Source organism: Oncorhynchus gorbuscha, linkage group LG08, assembly GCF_021184085.1.
Source record: "Oncorhynchus gorbuscha isolate QuinsamMale2020 ecotype Even-year linkage group LG08, OgorEven_v1.0, whole genome shotgun sequence".
In the NCBI taxonomy this organism is placed as follows: Eukaryota; Metazoa; Chordata; class Actinopteri; order Salmoniformes; family Salmonidae; genus Oncorhynchus; species Oncorhynchus gorbuscha.
In genome coordinates, this window is record NC_060180.1 from 44,565,225 (window position 1) to 44,586,546 (window position 21,322).

At 45.6% G+C, this 21,322-nt stretch overlaps 1 pseudogene across 1 annotated transcript in view; it reads left to right on the forward strand.

Annotated features, from left to right (window-relative positions):
* LOC124041690 overlaps positions 1 to 21,322 on the forward strand; it is a 94,096-nt pseudogene that overhangs the window by 59,512 nt on the left and 13,262 nt on the right. The window contains exons 5-18 of the transcript XR_006839978.1: positions 6,988 to 7,127; positions 7,245 to 7,389; positions 7,700 to 7,914; positions 8,394 to 8,520; positions 8,859 to 8,974; positions 9,674 to 9,805; positions 11,765 to 11,932; positions 15,099 to 15,297; positions 17,824 to 18,116; positions 18,585 to 18,724; positions 19,354 to 19,513; positions 19,713 to 19,815; positions 20,620 to 20,687; positions 20,946 to 21,175. The product of XR_006839978.1 is annotated as an insulin receptor-like (transcript). The remainder of the gene's footprint in view (positions 1 to 6,987; positions 7,128 to 7,244; positions 7,390 to 7,699; positions 7,915 to 8,393; positions 8,521 to 8,858; positions 8,975 to 9,673; positions 9,806 to 11,764; positions 11,933 to 15,098; positions 15,298 to 17,823; positions 18,117 to 18,584; positions 18,725 to 19,353; positions 19,514 to 19,712; positions 19,816 to 20,619; positions 20,688 to 20,945; positions 21,176 to 21,322) is intronic.

Consider the following 21,322-nt stretch of genomic DNA (forward strand, 5'->3'; position numbering starts at 1 on the left):
GGACTGAGAGACTAGTCAGGATTGAGGGAAAGGTGAATGGAGCCCTCAGGACCTCAGACTGGGGGCGAAGATTCCCCTTCTAAAAGGACAACGACCCTAAGCACACAGACAAGACAGTGCAGGAGTGGCTTCGAGACAAGTCTCTGATTGTCCTTGAGTGGCCCGGACTTGAACCCGATCAAACATCTCTGGAGAGACCTGAAAATAGCTGTGTAGCGACACTCCCCATCCAACCTGACAGAGCTTGAGAGGATCTGCAGAGAAGAATTGGAGAAACTCCCCAAATGTGCCAAGCTTGTAGCGTCATACCCAAGAAGACTCGAGGCTGTAATCGCTGCCAAAGGTGCTTCAATAAGGTACTGAATAAAGGATCTGGTACTTATGTAAATGTCATATTTCAGTATATAAAAAAAAATACAAAAATTGCAAACATTTCTTAAAACCTGTTTTTGCTTTGTCATTATGGGGTATTGTGAGTAGATTGAAATCAAATCAAATTTTATTTGTCACATACAAATAGATGTTAATGCGAGTGTAGCGAAATGCTTGTGCTTCTAGTTCTGACAATGCAGTAATAACCAACAAGTAATCTAGCTAACAATTCCAAAACTACTACCTTATAGACACAAGTGTAAGGGGATAAAGAATATGTACATAAAGATGTATGAATGAGTGATGGTACGGAGCGGCATAGGCAAGATACAGTAGATGGTATTGAGTGCAGTAATGTATGTAAACAAAGTGGCACAGTTAAAGTGGCTAGTGATACATGTATTACATAAGGATGCAGTAGATGATATAGAGTACAGTATATACTTATACATATGAGATGAATAATGTAGGGTATGTAAACATTATATTAGGTAGCATTGTTTAAAGTGGCTAGTGATATATTTTACATAATTTCCCATCAATTCCCATTATTAAAGTGGCTGGAGTTGAGTCGGTGTGTTGGCAGCAGCCACTCAATGTTAGTGGTGGCTGTCTAACAGTCTGATGGCCTTGAGATAGAAGCTGTTTTTCAGTCTCTCGGTCCCAGCTTTGATGCACCTGTACTGACCTCGCCTTCTGGATGATAGCGGGGTGAACAGGCAGTGGCTCGGGTGGTTGTTGTCCTTGATGATCTTTATGGCCTTCCTGTGACATCGGGTGGTGTAGGTGTCCTGGAGGGCAGGTAGTTTGTCCCCGGTGATGCGTTGTGTAGACCTCACTACCCTCTGGAGAGCCTTATGGTTGTGGGCGGAGCAGGTGCCGTACCAGGCGGTGATACAGCCCGACAGGATACTCTCGATTGTGCATCTGTAGAAGTTTGTGAGTGCTTTTGGTGACAAGCCAAATTTCTTCAGCCTCCTGAGGTTGAAGAGGCGCTGCTGCGCCTTCTTCACGATGCTGTCTGTGTGGGTGGACCAATTCAGTTTGTCTGTGATGTGTATGCCGAGGAACTTAAAACTAGCTACCCTCTCCACTACTGTTCCATCGATGTGGATAGGGGGGGTTCCCTCTGCTGTTTCCTGAAGTCCACAATCACCTCCTTAGTTTTGTTGACGTTGAGTGTGAGGTTATTTTCCTGACACCACACTCCGAGGGCCCTCACCTCCTGTAGGCCGTCTCGTCGTTGTTGGTAATCAAGCCTACCACTGTTGTGTCGTCCGCAAACTTGATGATTGAGTTGGAGGCGTGCAGTCGTGGGTGAACAGGGAGTACAGTAGAGGGCTCAGAACGCACCCTTGTGGGGCCCCAGTGTTGAGGATCAGCGTGGTGGAGATGTTGTTGCCTACCCTCACCACCTGGGGGCGGCCCGTCAGGAAGTCCAGTACCCAGTTGCACAGGGCGGGGTCGAGACCCAGGGTCTCGAGCTTGATGACGAGCTTGGAGGGCACTATGGTGTTAAATGCCGAGCTTGTAGTCGATGAACAGCATTCTCACATAGGTATTCCTCTTGTCCAGAAGGGTTAGGGCAGTGTGGTTGAGATTGCATCGTCTGTGGACCTATTTGGGCGGTAAGCAAAAAAGTTATTTAGTCTGCCTGGGAGCAAGACATTTACATTACATTTAAGTCATTTAGCAGACGCTCTTATCCAGAGCGACTTACAAATTGGTGCATTCACCTTATGACATCCAGTGGAACAGCCACTTTACAATAGTGCATCTAAATATTTTAAGGGGGGTGAGAAGGATTACTTTATCCTATCCTAGGTATTCCTTAAAGAGGTGGGGTTTCAGGTGTCTCCGGAAGGTGGTGATTGACTCCGCTGTCCTGGCGTCGTGAGGGAGTTTGTTCCACCATTGGGGAGCCAGAGCAGCGAACAGTTTTGACTGGGCTGAGCGGGAACTGTACTTCCTCAGTGGTAGGGAAGCGAGCAGGCCAGAGGTGGATGAACGCAGTGCCCTTATTTGGGTGTAGGGCCTGATCAGAGCCTGGAGGTACTGAGGTGCCGTTCCCCTCACAGCTCCGTAGGCAAGCACCATGGTCTTGTAGCGGATGCGAGCTTCAACTGGAAGCCAGTGGAGAGAGCGGAGGAGCGGGGTGACGTGAGAGAACTTGGGAAGGTTGAACACTAGACGGGCTGCGGCGTTCTGGATGAGTTGTAGGGGTTTAATGGCACAGGCAGGGAGCCCAGCCAACAGCGAGTTGCAGTAATCCAGACGGGAGATGACAAGTGCCTGGATTAGGACCTGCGCCGCTTCCTGTGTGAGGCAGGGTCGTACTCTGCGGATGTTGTAGAGCATGAACCTACAGGAACGGGCCACCGCCTTGATGTTAGTTGAGAACGACAGGGTGTTGTCCAAGATCACGCCAAGGTTCTTAGCGCTCTGGGAGGAGGACACAATGGAGTTGTCAACCGTGATGGCGAGATCATGGAACGGGCAGTCCTTCCCCGGGAGGAAGAGCAGCTCCGTCTTGCCAAAGTTCAGCTTGAGGTGGTGATCCGTCATCCACACTGATATGTCTGCCAGACATGCAGAGATGCGATTCGCCACCTGGTCATCAGAAGGGGGAAAGGAGAAGATTAATTGTGTGTCGTCTGCATAGCAATGATAGGAGAGACCATGTGAGGTTATGACAGAGCCAAGTGACTTGATGTATAGCGAGAATAGGAGAGGGCCTAGAACAGAGCCCTGGGGGACACCAGTGGTGAGAGCGCGTGGTGAGGAGACAGATTCTCGCCACGCCACCTGGTAGGAGCGACCTGTCAGGTAGGACGCAATCCAAGCGTGGGCCGCGCCAGAGATGCCCAACTCGGAGAGGGTGGAGAGGAAGATCTGATGGTTCACAGTATCGAAGGCAGCCGATAGGTCTAGAAGGATGAGAGCAGAGGAGAGAGAGTTAGCTTTAGCGGTGCGGAGCGCCTCCGTGATACAGAGAAGAGCAGTCTCAGTTGAGTGACTAGTCTTGAAACCTGACTGATTTGGATCAAGAAGGTCATTCTGAGAGAGATAGTGGGAGAGCTGACCAAGGACGGCACGTTCAAGAGTTTTGGAGAGAAAAGAAACAAGGGATACTGGTCTGTAGTTGTTGACATCGGAGGGATCGAGTGTAGGTTTTTTCAGAAGGGGTGCAACTCTCGCTCTCTTGAAGACGGAAGGGACGTAGCCAGCGGTCAGGGATAAGTTGATGAGCGAGGTGAGGTAAGGGAGAAGGTCTCCGGAAATGGTCTGGAGAAGAGAGGAGGGGATAGGGTCGAGCGGGCAGGTTGTTGGGCGGCCGGCCGTCACAAGACACGAGATTTCATCTGGAGAGAGAGGGGAGAAAGAGGTCAGAGCACAGGGTAGGGCAGTGTGAGCAGAACCAGCGGTGTCGTTTGACTTAGCAAACGAGGATCGGATGTCGTCGACCTTCTTTTCAAAATGGTTGACGAAGTCATCTGCAGAGAGGGAGGAGGGGGGGGAGGGGGAGGAGGATTCAGGAGGAAGGAAAAGGTGGCAAAGAGCTTCCTAGGGTTAGAGGCAGATGCTTGGAATTTAGAGTGGTAGAAAGTGGCTTTAGCAGCAGAGACAGAGGAGGAAAATGTAGAGAGGAGGGAGTGAAAGGATGCCAGGTCCGCAGGGAGGCGAGTTTTCCTCCATTTCCGCTCGGCTGCCCGGAGCCCTGTTCTGTGAGCTCGCAATGAGTCGTCGAGCCACGGAGCGGGAGGGGAGGACTGAGCCGGCCTGGAAGAAAGGGGACATAGAGAGTCAAAGGATGCAGAAGGGGAGGAGAGGAGGGTTGAGGAGGCAGAATCAGGAGATAGGTTGGAGAAGGTTTGAGCAGAGGGAAGAGATGATAGGATGGAAGAGGAGAGAGTAGCGGGGGAGAGAGAGCGAAGGTTGGGACGGCGCGATACCATCCGAGTAGGGGCAGTGTAGGAAGTGTTGGATGAGAGCGAGAGGGAAAAGGATACAAGGTAGTGGTCGGAGACTTGGAGGGGAGTTGCAATGAGGTTAGTGGAAGAACAGCATCTAGTAAAGATGAGGTCGAGCGTATTGCCTGCCTTGTGAGTAGGGGGGGAAGGTGAGAGGGTGAGGTCAAAAGATGAGAGGAGTGGAAAGAAGGACGCAGAGAGGAATGAGTCAAAGGTAGACGTGGGGAGGTTAAAGTCGCCCAGAACTGTGAGAGGTGAGCCGTCCACAGGAAAGGAGCTTATCAAGGCATCAAGCTCATTGATGAACTCTCCAAGGGGACCTGGAGGGCGATAAATGATAAGGATGTTAAGCTTGAAAGGGCTGGTAACTGTGACAGCATGAAATTCAAAGGAGGCGATAGACAGATGGGTAAGGGGAGAAAGAGAGAATGACCACTTGGGAGAGATGAGGATCCCGATGCCACCACCCCGCTGACCAGAAGCTCTCGGGGTGTGCGAGAACACGTGGTCGGACGAAGAGAGAGCAGTAGGAGTAGCAGTGTTATCTGTGGTGATCCATGTTTCTGTCAGTGCCAAGAAGTCGAGGGACTGGAGGGAGGCATAGGCTGAGATGAACTCTGCCTTGTTGGCTGCAGATCGGCAGTTCCAGAGGCTACCGGAGACCTGGAACTCAACGTGGGTCGTGCGCGCTGGGACCACCAGATTAGGGTGACAGCGGCCACGCGGTGTGGAGCGTTTGTATGGTCTGTGCAGAGAGGAGAGAACAGGGATAGACAGACACATAGTTGACAGGCTACAGAAGAGGCTACGCTAATGCAAGGAGATTGGAATGACAAGTGGACTACACGTCTCGAATGTTCAGAAAGTTAAGCTTACGTAGCAAGAATCTTATTGACTAAAATGATTAAAATGATACAGTACTGCTGAAGTAGGCTAGCTGGCAGTGGCTGCGTTGTTGACTTTGTAGGCTAGCTGGCAGTGGCTGCGTTGTTGACACTACACTAATCAAGTCGTTCCGTTGAGTGTAACAGTTTCTACAGTGCTGCTATTCGGGGGCTAGCTGGCTAGCTAGCAGTGTTGATTACGTTACGTTGCGTTAAAAGAACGACAATAGCTGGCTAGCTAACCTAGAAAATCGCTCTAGACTACACAATTATCTTTAATACACAGACGGCTATGTAGCTAGCTACGATCAAACAAATCAAACCGTTGTGCTGTAATGAAATGAAATGAAAAATGTGATACTACCTGTGGAGCGAAGCGGAATGCGACCGGGTTGTTGAGTGTGGAAGTTCTATTCAGTAGACGTTGGCAAGCTGTTGGCTATCTAGCAGTGTCTCCTACGTTAAGGACGACAAATAGCTGGCTAGCTAACCTCGGTAAATTAAAATAATCACTCTAAGACTACACGCTCTAAACTACACAATTATCTTGAATACGAAGACAGCAAAGACAACTATGTAGCTAGCTAACACTACACTAATCAAGACATCCTGGTCCGTGACGGGGCTGGTTTTCTTTTTGTAATCCGTGATTGACTGTAGACAGAGAGAGAGAGAGAGAGACGTTTTACTTTAGTCGGACACAGCCCTAGGAGAAACGCACACTGAACCCAACAACAAAGGTTGGAAGACAAATGTCCTCTTCCTCGATGGAGCTGCCAGAGTGTGTGCGTGTGTGTGGATAACATAGTGAGTGTGCGCGCGCTTGTGTGCTCACTAGACTAGATCATTCTCTCACCTCTCAAACCAGTCAGCATAAAAACTACCTTGACACATCGTGAATGGTTTGGCTCTGTGTTTGAAGGTTGAAGGGCTCAATCAGGGCGTACGACATTGTATACTTCTCTCTTATGAAAGATTGAACTTAACTCCATTGTTAGGTTATAGAGTAGTCCTCGCTCTCACCCTCTCTCCCTCTCTCTGGGAAGGTTGAGGGGTAGATGAGGGCACCGTAGCTTATTGCCTACTTCCTTCAGTTCATCGTGAGGTGACTTGAGGTTATAGAGTAGCTGTTGGGCAAACTCTGCTCGCGTGTGTGTGCGTGCGTGCGTGTACCACCAAGTGAGAGTCTGATTATGTCTGTGAAGTGGTTCCCACCTCCTGTGAGTCGAACTCGGTGACTATGTGAACTCTGACTGTGTTAGTCTGTGTGTCTACCCCAAGAGTGTGTTTTCTGACTTGTGTGTGTTCGTACCGTATGACCTTAGGGCTGGGAATTGCCAGGGACCTCACGATATGATATTATCACGATACTTAGGTGCTGATACGATGTGTATTGCGGTTCTATGTGTCTCACGACTCTATATGTACTGTGGTTTTATTGTGATCCGATTTTCCAAACATATTGCTCACTATATGTCTGCTGCTGAGGAACAAGAGAGCCATGAGAAAACAAGTTTTAGAGATAAGTGTTAACATGTTGACACCATATCAAACATTTGAAAACAATCTGTAGTTTTGGCGCAGGTACAGACGATTTAGGGCTAGCTAATGTTAACTACCTAGCAATTTTTTTACTAATAGGTACTTGGAGTCAGAGTATCAAAATAAAATTGCAAAAAATAATATTACAATTCTCTACTGTATGGATTTTTCCCCTCATCCCTATCTGACGTGTGTGCTCTCTCTATCTCTTCCTGCAGGTTAATCTGTACTCCATGTGCTGGGCTGTGTCCTAAGGTGTGTATGGGCCAGAAGATGGTGGACTCTGTGACAGCAGCACAGGCTCTGAGAGGATGCACCGTGCTCAACGGCAGCATGGAAATCAACCTCAGAGGGGGAAGTGAGTATTCTGAGCCCTTGTCTCATTTACAAGTGTATGTGTGTGTCATTATGTCACCCCTGCTTGTAACCAAAGTTCCTTCTAAGTTAATAATCATTTGATTGTGTGCGTGTGTAGATAACATAGCAGCAGAGCTGGAGGCTAACCTTGGTCAGTTGGAGGAGATAACAGGGTATCTGACTGTCCGGCGCTCCTACGCCCTCGTCTCTCTCTCCTTCCTCCGCAAACTACAGGTCATCAGAGGGGACACACTGATAGACGGGTAAGTTGACCTTCTCTTCCTCCAACTTTCTTCTTCCAAGCCCTACAGTTCGCTTCTTTCTCTTTCTGCTCCTCTTACTCCTCCTCCTCTCATATTCTAAACTATATCTGTCAGTAATACTTAAAATACACTTAAAAATACATCAGTATAATTTGTCTGTCAGGGTTGGGGTCAATTCCAGTCAATTCAGAAAGTACACAGGAATTCCAATTCCAATTATATTTAATGAATTGGAATTTGATTTTACTTTCTGAATTGACTTGAATTTGAATGGAATTGACCCCAACCCTGGTGTCTGTTTCTTCCCCAGGGGTTACTCGTTCTATGCGTTAGACAACCAGAACCTGCGTCAGCTGTGGGACTGGAACAAACACAACCTGACCATCCTCCAGGGACGCATGTTCTTTCAACTAAACATTAAGCTCTGCATGTCAGAGATCCGCAAGATGGAGGAGGTGACAGGCACCAAAGACAGACAGCACAAGAACGACATCGTATCCAAGACCAATGGAGACCAGGCCTCCTGTAAGGAGCATACAGTCTTGAGTACACACACACGCATGAACGCCAACACACAAATTTGCAGAGATGAACACACTTTATATATATATGTTTTTTTTTATTTGAGTCCTTTAGCAGACATTCTTATCCAGATCAACTTACAGGAGCAGTTAGTGTTAAGTGTCTTGCTCAAGGGCACATCAGCAGATTTTCACCTAGTCGGCTCGGGGATTCAAACCAGCGACCTTTTTCATCACTGGCCCAACGCTCTAGCCGCAAGGCTACCTGCCGCCCCACACACATGTACGCCTGTGGTGTGTCACAGACCTAGGACAGTGTGGTACTGACCATATCGTGTGTTTGTGTGTGTGTGTGTGTGTGTGTGTGTGTGTGTGTGTGTGTGTGTGTGTGTGTGTGTGTGTGTGTGTGTGTGTGTGTGTGTGTGTGTGTGTGTGTGTGTGTGTGTGTGTGTGTGTGTGTGTGTGTGTGTGTGTGACTCTCAGGTGAGAACCAGGAGTTAAGGTTCACTCAGGTGCGTGCCACACATGATAAGATCGTGATCAGGTGGGAACCGTTCTGGCCTCCTGACTTCAGAGACTTGCTGGGCTTCATGCTCTTCTACAAGGAAGCGTAAGTACACACGTTTGTGTGTGTGTGTCGGACATGACTGTGGCATCTGAAATAATTTTTCAGAAGGGCAGCTGGAGTCCAAAGCCCTCAAGTTACTTTTGGGAATGAGCAGTTTCCAGAGAAGTGGAGTTTTAATTGTATCCGTACACTATGGGCCACAAACAGTCGTCCCTAGGAATTTAATACTATTTAACCACTTCCTTTCTGAAGAACTTTGCAGAATATTCAATGTAGTCTGGAGCCTAGTACAATTCCTCCTTTCTAACGACCTTTTTGGAGCAGTATGTGTGTCTCCTTATTTCTTATCCATGCTATTCTGTGTCTCTCCCCTCTCCCAGGCCCTACCGCAACGTGACAGAGTTTGACGGCCAGGACGCGTGTGGTTCTAACTGGGTAATAGTTGACCTGGATCCTCCAGCCCGGGCTACAGAGGGCAACCCACAGGTGGAGCCAGGTAACGTTTCATTCTCTTCTGTATTGGAAAGGATAGATGCCTGTACACTGTCAAAATCTTGGGGGAAATCCAAAATGGAGGTTTGGATGCAGAAATATTATGTTTATTAAGACATGATGCCCCAAAATGTGAATGAATAATAATGGACAAAACAATGGTTTCAGTTGATAAAAGGTAAAATCAGCAATATGACGTAGCTGCAGAAAGTAAAGAGTATACGTGGGTCAATTTCCACAACAACTAAGAGCGTTGAAGTGAGAGGCTCAACTTCTCCTATGTTTTGGTGCCCTGACTACCATGCTGTAACAGCATGAACTCTTGCACGTGCGATGATGCTGTGTGTGTCTGTGTGAGAGCAAAGTCTTGCATTTAGCTGAGTCTATCTTTAATCCATCATTAGTGTCACCTGTCTGTCAATCTGTCTAACAACTATACAGAATGGACGGACGGTTAAATTATTTTAGCTGCTTAGCCATTCATATTTGACAACTTTCAGCATACAGAACAGGTACATACTGGTCACTGTAGTAGAAAGGAAGGAACAACCAGTGTTTTGCTCAATAGTGTCCGTGCTGCAACACATCCCAGTAATGTTGTTCCAGGTACCCCGATTCACTGTAGTAGCAAGGTAGGAACAACAAGTGTTTCGCTCAATAGTGTCCGTGCTGCAACATGTACCAATACTATTGTTCCTTCCAGGTACCCTGATCTTGTCTTTGAAGCCCTGGACGCAGTACGCCATCATGGTTAAGACCCAGCTCTCTGCCTCTGATGAACACCAGGTCCTCGGGGCCAAGAGCAAGATCATCTACGTCAGGACCAACGCCACCAGTAAGAGCCTTTATTGAGATATTGGCTACCTCTCAAATGGCACCCTATTTCCTATATAGTGCACTACTTCTGACCATTATGGACCCTGGTCGAAAGTAGTACACCATATAAGGAATAGGATGACATTTGTGACGCAACCATACAGTTCTTCATTCAATTCTGTGAGTAAGACTCCTCATTCTCATTGTTGATCTCAAGCCCTCACCCCCCTCCCCCAACCCCTTAATCAGACCAACTGGTGAGTTGACTATCCAATATATTAATTGGTTAGCAGGTTCTCCAGAGTCAAAGGTAGGATTTGACCACCCCTGGTTAGGATAAGTGGTATAAGAGCTACAGTAGCTGGTAGATTGGCTGTTGTCCTCTGCCTCACCTCGACTGTTAGCTGAGGTGTGTCATAGCTAATGGCACGAGAACAAGGAAGAGGAAGGAAATGATGATGAGACAGGAGTGCTACTTGTACCTCCCAGTCTCATTGTGTCTGCTTTGTGCCCAATGTCTGAAGTCACACAAGCTGAGGTCATGAATCTGATGTCACCCTGTGTGTGTGTGTGTCACCCTGCGTGCATTTAGATCTCCCTGTGTGTGTGTGTGTCACTGTGTGTGTCACTGTGTGTCTCCAGAGGACAGGCTGTGGTTTAGGGTTGAACACAGACAGGTGTCTAAGTTAGTCTGACTGGCTTCCTTTGTACTTGTTGTGCGTTGTCTCCTTCCTTCCTGATAAACCACATTACAGTGCCGCCTCGTCGCACCACGCAGCCTGGTGTGAGGCCACAGTTGGCACACAACCTTCGGAGGCGGGCAGGCATGTCAAGGGTGTTCTAGTTGCAGTTCAAACGGTGTTCTACTGTAATTACAGTTTCACCGTTCTCGTCTCTAGCCTGGTCCCACATCTGTTTCCGCTTTATTGCCAAGTCCATGTCACTCATTGTCACATTATGTTTGGCTGGCATCCAGGCGACCTCTGTCTCTCTGTCTTTGTGGAGGTTGAACCGAACCTGGGTTCACCCCGTCTTGTGTCATGACTCCATCAACCACACTCTAGGAGAAGCTTTCATTAAACATGATCTTTGTTCTCTAAAGTCATAGCAGCTGGCACAGCACTATCGACAAGCTGGCTGGAGGGTGGCGTGCATTCTCCTGGGTGTTCTGGTTTTTCTAGTTTCACCCACCTCGCCTGTCAGGCACCTGTCCTGTGTCACGACTCCGTCACCCCCACAAACGCTCACACACACACACCTCGAGAGGAGAATCTGTCATTAGACTTACTGTTCATTGTTCTCTAACAGAGTCTGACAATGTGGTCTGACCTGTACCCTGTAGGTGTCACCGTCATTATCATCGGTCACAGACCGAATGTCATCACACACCGGTACAGACAGTGATGCCTGGTACTCTCTGTCCTGTCAGTCACTCACCCTGGGGTTTTTACCCCTCCCCCTTCAACCGCTGATACATACACTATAGTTATTTAGAAATAAGCATATCGAAGACTGTGAACCTTTTTGTTATTATTATCATATTGTTATTTGACTAAATAAAGGGGAGTTCATGTCTGGGCATTGACTTACGCAGGACTGCTGGTGCTCAACCCTCCCCGGTAGTTAGTTGATTGGTTATTTGGCCCGAGTACACTCAGTCTAAAATTCTTCAATGGTTAGCAAGGAAGAATGAGTACATAGCAGCAGTGTACAGACATCAAGGCCACGATTTGAATACCCCTGCACTAACAGAATTGAGTTGGTTTATATCATAGACCAGGGATATTCAAATCTCATTTTGGACCTTTTTTTTACCTGGTAGTTAATTGCACTCACCTGATGACCCAAGTTTGAATCAGTCTCAGATTCGAAGGCAGGTATGAAAACCAGCAGTGGAACTGGACATCAGGTCCAGATTTGAGTTTCTCTGTCATAGACATTAGTAACCCGTATGGTATGTATCTGTGTTCTCCCCCAGAACCGTCAGTGCCCCTGGACCCCATCTCATCATCTAACTCGTCCTCTCAGATCATCCTGAAGTGGAAGCCCCCAACGGACCCCAACGGCAACATCACTCACTACCTGGTGTACTGTCAGCAGCAGCCTGAGGCCAGCGAGCTCTACAAGTTTGACTACTGTCAGAAAGGTGTGTTTTAGAGAGACTGTTCAATTCTATTCTATTCTACAAATGTAACTTCAATCAGAAAGGTGGTTCTCATAAGGCATCATGTATACTGAACAAAAATATCAATTTCATTGACTTTACTGAGTTTACAGTTCATATGAGAAAATCAGTCAATTGAAATAAATTCATTAGGCCCAAATCTATGGAGTTCACATGACTGGTAATACAGATATGCATCTGTTGGTCACTGATACGTTAAAAATGGGCCAATGGGCCTCAGGATCTCGTCACGGTATCAATAAAATGCCATTGTGTTCGTTGTCCGTAGTTTATGCCTGCCCAAACCATAACCATAACCCCACCGCCACCATGGGGCACTCTGTTCACAACGTTGACATCAGCAAACTGCTCGCCCACACCACGCACGGAACTAGAACGCATCGGTTTGAGGGACGTTCATTTGGCTCCCAAATTTGCGTAATGATAGGCTACTACTGCTTTTTGCCGATTATCTGCAGATAAATTATGAAAACATTCAATGATTATGTTGAACACTCACTGCAGGAACAATTGGTAGTGGAGAGCGCCTCATTCAGGTCCAAAATATGATAAAAGAAAACGAATTGTAGTTTATAAAAGCTAATGTCATGATACATAAATGGTATTTTTAAAGAGAGTGAAATGGCCTACTGATTTGATTAAAGCGTTGACACTGAAGTCATCAACTGCTGCTTTCCGTGTATTAAAGCTCATGTTTAACACCTGCTTCATTCTTCAGTCATACCTGTAGTTCTGTTTTTTTATTTTATATTTATAAAAATAAATACCCCCCCCCTTTTTCCCTCAACAATTGTGTGGTATCCAATTGTAGTAGTTACAGTCTTGTCTCATCACTGCAACTCCCGTACAGACTCGGGAGAGGCGTCCTCCAAAACACAACCCAACCAAGGGTTGACACAGCGCCCATCCAACCCGGAAGCCAGCCGCACCAATGTGTCGGAGGAAACACCGTGCACCATCGCCCCCAATACCTCCTGGTTAGTGCGCACTGCGCCCGGCCCGCCACAGGAGTCGCTGGTGCGCGATGAGACAAGGATTTCCCGACCGGCCAAACCCTCCCTAACCCGGACGTCGCTCGGCCAATTGTGCGTCGCCCCACACACCTCCCGGTCGCGGCCGGTTACGACAGAGCCTGAGCGTGAACCCAGAGTCTCTGGTGGCACAGCTGGCGCTGCAGTACAGCGCCCTTAACCACTGCGCCACCCAGGAGGCCCCCAAATTGTTTCTTAACAGGGAATCTGAAACAACCTTTCTTCCTAGGTTTTTGACACAAACTAAATTGAAAGACAAATTTTTCGGACTACAGTGCATTCGTAAAGTATTCAGACGCATTGGCTAGGTAGCATTAAACTTTTGTTACGTTACAGCCTTATTCTAAAATGGATTCAGTTGTTTTTTCCCCCTCAATCTACACACAATACCCTATAATAACAAAGCAAGAACAGTTTTTTAGAAATATCACATTTACGCAAGTATTCAGACCCTTTACTCAGTACTTTGTTGAAGCACCTTTGGCAGTGATTACAGATTCAAGTCTTTTTGTATATGATGCTACAAGCCTGGCACACCTGTATTTGGGGAGTTTCTCCCATTCTTCCCTACAGATCTTCTCAAGTTCTGTCAGGTTGGATGGGGAGCGTTGCTGCACAACTATCGTCAGGTCTCTCCAGAGATATTCGATAGGGTTCAAGTCTGGGCTCTGTCTGGGCCACTCAAGGACATTCAGAAACTTGTCCCGAACCCACTCCTGTGTTGTCTTGGCTGTGTGCTTAGGGTCATTGTCCTGTTGGAAGGTGAACCTTCACCCCTGCCTGAGGTCCTGAGCACTCTAGAGCAGATTTTCATCAAGGATCTCTCAGCACTTTGCTCTGTTCATCTTTCCCTCGATCCTGACTGGTCACCCAGTCTATACCAGTGACCATCGGGTTCTTAGTCACCTCTCTGACCAAGGCCCTTCTCCCCCGATTGTTCAGTTCGGCCAGGTGGCCAGCTCTAGGAATTTTTTTTTTGGTGGTTCCAAACTTCTTCCATTTAAGAATGATGGACGCCACTCTGTTCTTGGGGACCTTCAATGCTGCAGACATTTTTTGGTATCCTTCCCCAGATTTGTGCCATGACACAATCCTGTCTCGGAGCTCTACGGACAGTTCCTTTGACCTCCTGGCTTGGTTTTCACATTGTACTGTCATCTGTGGGACCTTGTATAGACAGGTGTGTGCCTTTCCAAATCATGTCCAATACATTTACTCAATAAAGTACAATTTTTCAAATGATCTCTCTCAATAACATTTGTATATTGTCCCATGAAATAATCTGAACTGTTAATTTTTTGTCCCCCCCACCTAAAAAGGCGACCCGACTGCAATTTCCCCGCGACCCCGACTTTGAATACCACTGGCCTACAATATCCAAAACAACTAACACGCTGAATTCATACATTTTCAGTCATTTTAATTGTGAAGTCTCTTTTTTTCTCAATAATACACCTAATTTTACCAATCTGGGAGGTAAAGTCGTTAAAGTATTCAATGATTTAGTTGTGTATTTCGAATAGAATCAAGGCATTAGAATGTACCAGAGGCCACCAAAATAGAGCTCATTCTACAAAAGAAATTCACCCCAGTCCGGAACACCCTGGCTGGCTATGTTTTCTATGTGTTACTCCATGTACTTGGAAAACACTGTTGAAAGGTCAGGGTGTGCGAGACTGTGAAGTTCTGTGATTGAGGTGGATGGAATAGTTCTTTACCTGATTTGGCCTTCTAACAAGTGGCAGCCACTCACTCTGTGGCACACACACATGCTCTACTTTAATGTCTTCTCCTCCTCTACTCCCACTCACTCGCCCAAACAGTCAGGAGTCTAGACAACACTAGTCTGTAGGGGAATAATGTCAGAGTAGGTGTATATCAACCAGCAAAGATATTGCTGACAATTAATGACAGGCTCCCCCGGCTCTGTGTGCCTGTTTCTGTGTGCCTGTCTCTGTGCGCTTGTCTCGGTCTCCATCTTTGTCTGCCTCTCTCTGTATGTCTCCTCCTGTCTCCATCTTTGTATGTCTATTTCTCTCTCTGCCTCTGTGTCTCTGTCCGTCTTTGCCTCTGACTCTGTCTCTCCCTCCCTTCAGGTATGAAGCTGCCGTCACGGGTGCCCACCCAAGTGGACAGTGATGAGGAGGCCAAGTGGAACCAGACTGAGGATGAGGGGCAGGGTGGCCGCTGCTGTGCCTGTCCCAAAACAGACAAACAGCTGAAGAAGGAGGCAGAGGACTCAGAGTACCGCAAGACCTTTGAGAACTACATTCACAACGAGGTCTTCGAGCCCAAGTACGTATGACATCTACCTCAGTCAATCAATCAAGGACAAATGTCTCTATTTCTCTCTCTACCGCACCTGCTGTCTTGACCTGAATGCCCAGCTATGAAAAGCCAACTGACCTGTTGCACCCTCTGTAACCACTGTGATTATTATTTGACCCTGCTGGTCATCTATGAATGTTTGAACATCTTGAAGAACGATCTGGCTTTAATAGCCATATACTCTTATCTCCACCCGGCACAGCCAGAAGAGGACTGGCCACCCTCGGTGCCTGGTTCCTCTCTAGGTTTCTTCCTAGGTTCCTGCCTTTCTAGGGAGTTTTTCCCAGCCACTGTGCTTCTACATCTGCATTGCTTGCTCTTATGGGTTTTAGGCTGGGCTTCTGTATAAGCCCTTTGTGACAACTGATGATGTAAAAAGGACTTTATATAATCCATTTGATTGATATCGATTGATTGATAAATCAATCAGTCAAAGTCTTTATTGTATAAATTATAATGAGTTAATTGTGTAATCAGGGTACAAAAGAACCGGCATACATAACATAACACATCATGTACACACACTAGAGGTCAACCGATCGGCATGGCCGATAAATTAGGGTCGATTTCAAGTTTTCATTACAATCGGTAATCTGCCTTTTTGGACGCCGATTATGGCCAATTACATTGCAATCCACAAGTAAACTGTGGCAGGCTGACCACCTGTTACGCGAGTGCAGCAAGGAGCCAATGTAAGTTGCTAGGTAGCATTAAACTTAGAATTTTTTTTATAAGATATCTTCACATAATCACCAGTTAACTACTCATGGTTGATGATATTACTAGGTTAACTAGCTTGTTCTGCGTTGATTATAACCAATGCGGTGCCTGTTAATTTATCATTGAATCACAGCCTACTTCAACTTCGCCAACGGGTGATGATATTAACCATAAACATCAATGCCTTTCTTAAAATCAATACACATTAGTATATATTTTTAAACCTGCATATTTAGTTGAAAGAAATTAATGTTAGCAGGCAATATTAACCAGGTGAATATTGTGAAAATTGTGTCACTTCTCTTGCATTCATTGCACGCAGGTATATGCAACAGTTTGGGCCGCCTAGCTTGTTGCGAACTGTGAACTAATTTGCCAGAATATTACAGAATTATTACATAACATTGAAGGTTGTGCAATGTAACAGCAATATTTAGACTTAGGGTTGCCACCCGCTCGATAAAATACGGAACGGTTCCGTATTTCACTGAAAGAATAACCGTTTTTTTTCCCGAAATGATAGTTTCCGGATTTGACCATATTAATATTACTGTGTTTATTATATTATAATTAAGTCTATGATTTGATATTTGATAGAGCAGTCTGACTGACCGGTGATAGACAGCAGCATGCTCGTAAGCATTCATTCAAACCTTACTGCGTTAGCAATGATTGAAGCACAGCGCTGTTTATGACTTCAAGCCTATCAACTTCCGAGATGAGGCTGGCAATACTAAAGTGCCTATTAGAACATCCAATAGTCAATATGTATATTTGTATATGAAATACAAATGGTATAGAGAGACATAGTCGACACGTCATAATTCCTAAAAATAACTATAATATAATAACTACAACCTAAAACTTCTTAACTGGGAATATTGAACCACCAGCTTTCATATGTTCTGAGCAAGGAATTTAAACATTTACATTTAAGTCATTTAGCAGACGCTCTTATCCAGAGCGACTTACAAATAAACGTTAGCTTTTTTACATGGCACATACTGCACTTTTACTTTCTTCTCCAACACTTTGTTTTTGCATTGTTTAAACCAAATTGAGCATGTTTCATGATAGATTTCATTTATTTATTATATTAAGTTAAAATAAAAGTGTTCATTGTTCATTCAGTATTGTTGTAATTGTCATTATTACAAATATATATATAAAAATCATCCAATTAATCGATATCGGCCATTTTTGGTCCTCCAATAATCGGGATCGCCGTTGAAAATTCATAATTGGTCGACCTCTAACACACACACATTCACAATGTGTTTTAGGTAAGCTGTCGTCATTCATCATTTGTACCGCCATCCCTTCCCTTCCTGTTGTCAGACAAGCTGAGCGATCTTTACCTGCATACTGTTTCCCCAGCAACACACATCATCTAACTCTGATAACACAGGGCTGGGTTGCGTCCCAATAATCTCTCCTTTCTCCCGGTGTTCATGGATTTGAAAAGAAATGACTGACATGGAAACTTTTTCTAGCCCATGTCTACACCGGCGGGCATGCTTTGAAATGTATGGGGAGTAGTGAACGAGTGCACACTTCACAGGAGGAAGGAGAGACTGTTGGGACGCAACAGTTATTTTGTCTTCAAGGCTAATTGAATCCTCATTTCGTTTAGTGCCTTATGAATATGACTCAGCAACCTACCCAGTAACAATAAACTCAACATAATGGTGTGATATATATAGCAAATAGTTGTTATAATAAAATAAATGATTGATTTGATTAATTCATTGATTATCCCTCATTCCCTCCAAGACCAAGACAGCGCCGCTCCGCCATGGGCGTAGCCAATCAGACGCTGCCGTCATTCGCGGCGACGCCCACCACCCTGTCCGAAGGTTTCGCCACCCGCGGCCCAGACAGTGACGATGCAAATGGTGTGGAGAGCACTAAAATCCAGCTGACAGTGTTTTCCAAGGAGTCTACGGTCATCTCCGGCCTCCGACACTTTACCTCGTACCAGATCGATGTGCTGGCCTGCAACCACCCCACAGACCCCTCACGCTGCAGTATGGCAGCCTTCGTCTCAGCTCGCACCATGCCTGAGGGTGAGGCTATCTACATACTAGTACACTACACATACATGCACACCCACTACTTAAAGCGATACTTTGGTAATGAGGCCTTTTATCTACTTTCCCAGAGTTAGATGAACTCATGGATTCCATTTTGATGTCTCTGTGTCCAGTATGAAGAAAGTTGGACGTAGTTTCGCAAGCCAATGCTAACTAGCGTTAACGCAAAGTCCGTGGTATCTGCTTGCATAAAAAGTGATTTCGACTCTGGGGAAGTAGAAACAGGCCCTCATTACCAAAATCCCAAAGTATCCCTTTAAGAAACCACTGTAAGAAGTAATAAACCAAAGTATCCCTTTAAGAAACCACTGTAAGAAGTAATAAACCAGTTTAATATGATTATTTCTTGTCTACCTTTGCACAGTATTTCTAGACCAAGGATGTTTGTAGTAGTAGGATAGTAATGAGGCCATTTTAAAACCTTGTGTATCCTGTCTACAGACAAAGCAGATGACATAGTGGGGCCCATCAGCTATGACGTGACTGAGTACACAGTTCATATTAAGTGGCTTGAGCCTAATGCCCCCAACGGCATGATCATCCTGTATGAAGTCAACTATAAGAGACTGGGAGACACAGAGGTGAGAGCTCTCATACATGACACACAGGCACATAAGCTGACACACACACACACACACGTATGCAAACACACACAGGTACGCAAGCATAAACACACACACAAGCAGGCGCATGCATGCACGCACACACAAACAGACAAATACTGAACTCTGGATGTGCCCTATAGTCTCACTTAATATAATACAGTCTCTCTGTGCTCTCATTTAGTGAATAGGACCGTTAATGGAAAAGTAATAATAGCCCGATGTTGCATCAGCGCTGTGTTTTCATTACCATGGAAACGCTGCAAAGGCCATAGTCATCGCTGATATTGAAAACAACATAATCACTCCGGTGGTTCTCAAATAATAGTTATTGCACAAACATGTTTTTCTCAAATCAGGTCATTAGTTTTATTATTGGCTTATATGCAATGATTTCAAAACACATCTGATTCACACAGACATTCTATTCTATTTGCTCCCAATCTTAAGTCTATTATTACACATGGCCTGTTTTATCAATTCCTCTTCTCAATCAATCAACAAAAAATATATATCTTAAGTGGCTTATTCAGCCCTTCTCCTGTCCCCTCCAATTCCTCTCCTCTTACAATGCAGATAAATTAAAGTAAAGTGTGTGTTTGTTCTAGGAGCTGCACCACTGTGTGTCCAGGAAGATGTACCAGCAGTCGGAGGGCTGCAAGCTGAGAGTGGTGCATCCTGGGAATTATACCGTGAGGATCCGAGCCACCTCGCTGGCAGGAAACGGCTCCTGGACTGACCCCACGCACTTCTATGTAGAAGACCTGCGTAAGAGACATACACACATACCACAGACAGCTTGACCAATCAGTGAATCAATCAAATATAAGTTGTATATGCAGCTTTTACATTAGCAGTACCAGAAGCCTAAATCTCCTAAACATTAGAGCACACCGAGGCAGAGTAAAATTAAGAAGATAATTGTATGTGACCATAACTGACTTTCTCCATGGCGATGTGTTTTTAGGGGTGGATCCATCCAACATGTTGAAGATTATCATTGGTTCAGTCATTTTTATCGTTTTGCTGATACTGATGACAGCGGGAGGATTCCTCATGTTCAAGAAGAAGTGAGTATTATGCTTACTACACGTCTATCTTATTACAGCCAACCCAACTGTCTATGAAATAATCGGCCTGGTGTGTAGTCTGTTGTTTAAGAAAAGGTACGTAGTGTTACAAAGCTTCTCTCCTGACTAGTTGGATTACACCAGTAGTATTTATAGGCTTTTTTTACAGCCCAGCACTAACACATGACTCAACTAATAGTGTTCTAAATTTCCATTTGATTTCATTCAAGTTGGCTGGATGTCCTTTGGGTGGGGGACCGACCATTCTTCATATCAAACATTATTTGCCACATGCACCGAATACAACAAGTGTAGACTTTACCGTGAAATGCTGAATACAACAAGTGTAGACTTTACCGTGAAATGCTGAATACAACAAGTGTAGACTTTACCGTGAAATGCTGAATACAACAAGTGTAGACTTTACCGTGAAATGCTGACTTACTACAAGCCTTGATACACACTGGAAACGGTTGAGCGTGAAGAACCCAGCAGCGTTGCAGTTCTTGAAACACTCAAACCGGTGCACCCTGGCACCTACTACCATACCCCGTTCAAAGACACTTCAATCTTTTTTCTTGTCCATTCATCCTCTGAATGCTACACATACACAATCCATGTCTCAATTGTCTCGAGGTTTAAACATCCTTGACCTGTCTCCTCCCCTTCATCTACACTGATGGATTTAACAAGTGGCATCAATAATGGATCATAGCTTTCATCTGGTCAGTCTGTCATGTTTTGGGCACTCGAGTGTATAATCATGATATATTATTAACCCCTACCTCCTTGTGTTCCCTCAAGGCAAACCCAGGGCCCCTCTGGACCCCTCTACACATCCTCCAACCCAGAGTACCTTAGTGCTGCTGACAGTAAGGACACATTATAATAATATTCTTTGTTCTCAGCTGACCTTTGTGAATACATCTGTTTGAAAGCGCAGCTGACTGGATTTTGATGTTCAAACTAGTATACCATGTAAATAGACAACTGACACATACTAGCTGTCACAACATTAGCACTATGGTGGATGTCTATGAGAATCAGAGATGTAGAATGTACAAGACTTGATTGTTACTGTCTAGTAGTGTCCAGCCATTGACTCTGTGTGTGTGTGATGTGATCTGCAGTGTACGAGCCAGACGACTGGGAGGTGGGCAGAGATAAGATCAACATCCTGCGTGAACTGGGTCAGGGCTCGTTCGGCATGGTCTACGAGGGCATCGCCAAGGACATCGTGAAGGGCGAGCCGGAGACAAGCGTGGCGGTGAAGACGGTCAACGAGTCGGCCAGTCTGAGAGAGAGAATAGAGTTCCTCAACGAGGCCTCCGTCATGAAGGGCTTCACCTGCCACCATGTGGTAAGAGACCTACAGAGGTTATAGGGGATGCCACCTTACGTTTACATTTTTGTCATTTAGCAGCTTGTAATAAGGATCAATCAATAAAATGTATTTATAAAGCCCTTTTTACACCAGCCGATGTCACAAAGTACTATACAGAAACTC